We start from the raw sequence: 6,000 nt of genomic DNA, 5'->3' as shown, positions 1-6,000 counted from the left end.
GGACTAGGATAACAGAGAGGTGGTAGGGCTAGGATAACAGAGAGGTGGTAGGGCTAGGATGAAAGAGAGGTGGTAGGGCTAGGATGAAAGAGAGGTGGTAGGACTAGGATAACAGAGAGGTGGTAGGGCTAGGATAACAGAGAGGTGGTAGGGCTAGGATGAAAGAGAGGTGGTAGGGCTAGGATAACAGAGAGGTGGTAGGACTAGGATGGAAGAGAGGTGGTAGGGCTAGGATGAAAGAGAGGTGGTAGGACTAGGATAACAGAGAGGTGGTAAGGCTAGGATAACAGAGAGGTGGTAGGGCTAGGATGAAAGAGAGGTGGTAGGGCTAGGATGAAAGAGAGGTGGTAGGACTAGGATAACAGAGGTGGTAGGACTAGGATGAAAGAGAGGTGGTAGGGCTAGGATAAAAGAGAGGTGGTAGGGCTAGGATAACAGAGAGGTGGTAGGGCTAGGATGAAAGAGAGGTGGTAGTGCTAGGATAACAGAGGTGGTAGGACTAGGATAACAGAGAGGTGGTAGGGCTAGGATAACAGAGGTGGTAGGACTAGGATGAAAGAGAGGTGGTAGGACTAGGATAACAGAGGTGGTAGGACTAGGATGAAAGAGAGGTGGTAGGGCTAGGATAACAGAGAGGTGGTAGGGCTAGGATAACAGAGGTGGTAGGACTAGGATGAAAGAGAGGTGGTAGGGCTAGGATAACAGAGGTGGTAGGACTAGGATGAAAGAGAGGTGGTAGGGCTAGGATGAAAGAGAGGTGGTAGGGCTAGGATAAAAGAGAGGTGGTAGGGCTAGGATAACAGAGAGGTGGTAGGACTAGGATGAAAGAGAGGTGGTAGGGCTAGGATGAAAGAGAGGTGGTAGGACTAGGATAACAGAGAGGTGGTAGGACTAGGATGGAAGAGAGGTGGTAGGGCTAGGATGAAAGAGAGGTGGTAGGACTAGGATAACAGAGAGGTGGTAGGACTAGGATAAAAGAGAGGTGGTAGGACTAGGATGAAAGAGAGGTGGTAGGGCTAGGATAAAAGAGAGGTGGTAGGGCTAGGATGGAAGAGAGGTGGTAGGGCTAGGATGAAAGAGAGGTGGTAGGACTAGGATAACAGAGAGGTGGTAGGGCTAGGATAACAGAGAGGTGGTAGGGCTAGGATGAAAGAGAGGTGGTAGGGCTAGGATGAAAGAGAGGTGGTAGGACTAGGATAACAGAGAGGTGGTAGGGCTAGGATAACAGAGAGGTGGTAGGGCTAGGATGAAAGAGAGGTGGTAGGGCTAGGATGAAAGAGAGGTGGTAGGGCTAGGATAACAGAGAGGTGGTAGGACTAGGATGGAAGAGAGGTGGTAGGGCTAGGATGAAAGAGAGGTGGTAGGGCTAGGATAACAGAGAGGTGGTAGGACTAGGATGGAAGAGAGGTGGTAGGGCTAGGATGAAAGAGAGGTGGTAGGGCTAGGATGAAAGAGAGGTGGTAGGGCTAGGATAACAGAGAGGTGGTAGGACTAGGATGGAAGAGAGGTGGTAGGGCTAGGATGAAAGAGAGGTGGTAGGGCTAGGATGAAAGAGAGGTGGTAGGGTGAGGGTTACGTTGAGTACAAAACCATCCATCTTCTCAACTGCAATGTGAGGAAACTAAAGCAGTTTTCAAAGGCATCCCGCCTCATCTGATGGTTCTTGGTTACACAGACCCATCACTAACTATATTCCCTCCAACTCCCATAAACCATTAACATTGCTGTGGGTTGATGGGGATCAAGATAAATAGATGGATAGGTATAGCAATTGTGTTCATGTGGGGATATGTTGTTGACAATTTTTTATAACATTTATGTTGTTTAATATAAGTCAATATACTTGCAAAGCTTCTCTGTAGGACACTTTTAAAGACAACAAATCCAATAGTATTATATATGTATATTCATGTTTGTATATTTGTGTATAAACACCTGCCAAGTTGAGCTGAGTGACAACAGGCTATGTAGAAGCCTTATTTAACCCTGATTTTCCACTTGCCGACAGCTTTTGGAGCCGCTGGACAAAATCCCCAGATCAGAAGTGAATTCACAAATGCTCGGCACTCGCACACCACGCTCAGGTCCTTTGAGTTGATTGTTCATGTGATGGGTTAGCAGCACAGACCAAAGTTGTTGCTGCACCTTGGGGGATGGATGCTTGCATGACTAAACGTAACACAGTGACTGATCTACAGGGGAAGAGTAGAGGTAAAAACAGGCTATTATGTGAACACGTGTATATACCGGATGAACCGTTCCATACAGTATGAATTTTTCCTATACAGTCATACTGGTGCCTATAGCTGTAACAACTGTTGTCGCTCTTCAGCAAGCACCAAATTAAAGTTCACCGCTGAGAGCCGCAGCGATCGGAGCTACTTACGTGTCATGGTTATAACTTTAGTCATGGTTATAACTTTATAAAAACAATTAATAACCCACAACTAACGCTCTTTAACAGGTAAAACACCACGACACAACAGTTTGTGACACATAAACAATTCGTAACACTAATAATTGTACATTTATAAAATTACACCGCCAAACTGCATGCTGGGTAGAGCTCGCCCACTATCACAACAAGAAGAAACTCCGTCGCTACATTAAAAAAAACAGGAAGACACAGACCCTGTTTTTTTTTCACCTACACTCCCCTGGGTCCTAAGTCCCTCCATGTTTAGCTTCCTAACACCCTCTATGTACCAACGTACTGCTGCCCACCGCTCGCTGGCCAGTGTGCGATGAACAACGAGCAGAGAACAGTTATTCTTTTCGGCATCAATGAATGACTGTTTACTCGAAACAAAATACTGTGAAACCGCCAGAATCTTACAAAATGCCGTGATATGAATTTTTGGCCATACCGGCCAGCCCTAAACACGTGAAACATATAAGGGAATTAGTTTCTGTGGCAGTGGTTGGAGAAGGTTTAGGAAATGACAATTCCAAGGTCAGAGCCTTCAACTGATGTGGAGATCATAAGGCTGAACAGAACCCTATAGCGTGAACACGGTCTGCATGTGCACTCTAAAATCAGGCCGATAATGTGGCCCATTAAGACCAGAGTACCTTCTACTCCAGAAGGCACATCCATAAACGGCACGGTCCCGCTGATCTATTCGCAAGCCCGATTGCACAAGCAAGCTATTGGTGTTAAGTTAGTCAAAGCAAAATGGAGGAAACTATCAAGTTATGCTGAATGGATAATCATGACAAAGCATAGCAACAATATTAGTGAGCCAAAGAAATTCGGGTAAACACTGAACGTCTCAGAGGAGTAAGCCAGACAGCTGCTAGCCTACATGTTATGTTTTATGAATCTGTTTTATGAAGAATGGCAGTGTTGATGTATTATTATGTATTCGGTATTTGTTAAATCATCTGTAGCATGGTCCAACATTTACTTTTTGATCTATCTACCAATGGCTGGTAAACTCAAAAAAATGTATGCCTGTGTCTACCAGTCAAGTTGCACTACGTCTACATATGTCCAGAATGTCATCACTTTATCATTGTATCCTTTTACACATTTGTGTGAAATTGTCATAATTAGCAAATACATTTTTGAATTAAGGCCTCCAAATGTGACAGTGACCTTGACCTTTTGAACACCGAATACTAATCAGTTCATCCTCGAGTCCAAGTGGACATTTGAGCCAAAGGAGAGCCATTGAAATGCTAATTTTGGACACTAATCTGGAGACACATTTGTGTTTTGGTTACAGTTCTGTGCAGATGCAGTGGTGGAAGCCTTATGAAAGCTGTGAGTGTTAAGTACTGAGTTAACCAGGATGCATGCGTGTAACAGTTTGGTTCTAGAGGAACAGAAGACGGGTAGCCATTGTTGATGTTGTCGAGCAGAAGTTTTACTAAAGTCTTAGACATGTACAGTGGAGGTCGCTGGAGTTTTTGAACTAACACTGAGAACAGGAGAGGAAAACATAAGTAGCAGCAGATGGAAAGAGGGCCTTAAAATAATAGTCGTGTGGTCAGAAACATATCAGATAGTCTCTCAGAGACCAAGACGTTGAAGAAGGAAAGAGCAATGTCCAGAGTATGTCCCTTTGAGTTAGGGACCTTCAACTGACTGAGCAACGTTACATGATTTCACAATGTCAATTCAATCCATAGTAAAAGAAGAGGGCAGCACACATGTGATGTAACATTACCTAAAATCAAGACTTTATCAAAGCAAGGTCGTAATAACAGCTGAAAGAGCAGATATTCCTGAATAACACCAGAGTCAGATTGTTGTGTCTGTATATTCAAACACAACGAGGCCTTGTCATCCAGGGAACATTTAAAATCATCTCTGTGAATGACAGCTAGTCCACCTGGGGGCCTGATAAGACAATGATGTCACAATTGAAGACGTGATTTTGGAAACCTTAGGGCCTCTACCCGAGTAGATTAAAACCTGAGTAGATTAAAACCTGAGTAGATTAAAACCATACAGGTAACCAGTCTATAGTATTACACCCTGTCATAATAAAATATCAGTCAGCAGAGCATGAACACTCAGCCAGTAAGAAGTTAGACCAGGCGGAGAGAGGAACCAGATCCCAGTCCGTTCTGGTGAAGCAGTGTCCTGAGCGTTTTCAAAAGGTGTGCTTTCTGTTGTACTGTGGTATTAAGTGCTCTATGAAAGGGCCACATTATAATCAATAACTAGCTATGTACATTTTACATTTAAATTAATACAAGAAGAGTTATTTGATATGATGTCGTTCTATACAGCGATTATTAAAAGCCGTATTTCAGTAGCCACACAGTCATGTGCCTCCATGCAACGGTGGACTTTCTTTAGTGTTTCTGAAAACCACAACAATATGAAGTTGACAGAAGAAGAGCAGTTGCTCGATGGGGTTTGTTTTGCTTCAGCGACTTACCAAGAAGAGCTTCAAACAGGTTGCTTCTGAAAATCCCCATTACCCTCAGAATGGCAGTTTTGAGCTGCTGCTCCTCCGGCTCCCTCAGTTTAGTGCAGAACTCCTCCAGGAGCCCCAGGGCCCGAGCGGTGTCTGAGAGGAGGGGCAAGATGGCCGTTGGTGCGAGATATATATACATATGCACATACACACACTTTTATGCACAAATTGTACACACACTCTGTTACACACTATGGTAAATTTTTTCTAAGGCGTTTTTTAAGCGGCTGCGCTTTTAAGAGTTCTAAAATCGACGGCCGGCTTGATCTCGTGGGATTATCGTTGACCACGTGTGCATGACGTCAGAGCAAGTCAGACACAAATCTACCCAGCATGCATTGTGCGCCGATTGATTCTGCGCAGAACTGGCTCATCTCGAACGAGCCTATTGACTCCGCGCCTTGTGCTTAAAAGTTAGAAAATAGTCACTAGTACTGTGAGGTATTACTTTGTAGTACTGTGAGGTACCACTATGTAGTACTGTGAGGTATTACTTTGTAGTACTGTGAGGTATTACTTTGTAGTACTGTGAGGTATTACTTTGTAGTACTGTGAGGTATTACTTTGTAGTACTGTGAGGTACCACTATGTAGTATGTTCGTCTGTCTGTCCGTGTCCCCCCCCCCTGAAGCTGTAAACCTAGGGGAAATACTGATATACATTTATTTTATGTATGTATATACACACACACACATATATATATATACATATATATATATATATATATATATATATATATATATATATATATATATATATATATATATATATATATATATATGTACATGTACAACAGACAACATCTTCTGCCCTTTGACCCTTTGACATTGGATAAGTGAAGACTTCCCAGAAACCCATAGCAGAATAAAGGAACCCTCAGCAGAGCCACATGTTATATGCACAGAATGAACAACGTACTCAATACACCCGACAGAAATTAGACATAAAAACAGCAGTAATAGCAGTATTAATACAACATAATAGCAGTAATAATAGCAGTAATAACAACAGAAATATGAATGAAAACGTTGTTTTTGGAGGGTGGCAGCATCTTGCAGCACCAGGCCAC

Source organism: Taurulus bubalis (assembly GCF_910589615.1).
Source record: "Taurulus bubalis genome assembly, chromosome: 2".
NCBI classification, from domain to species: Eukaryota; Metazoa; Chordata; class Actinopteri; order Perciformes; family Cottidae; genus Taurulus; species Taurulus bubalis.
The sequence above is the reverse complement of the archived record's forward strand: the minus strand, read 5'-3'. Positions refer to the sequence as shown.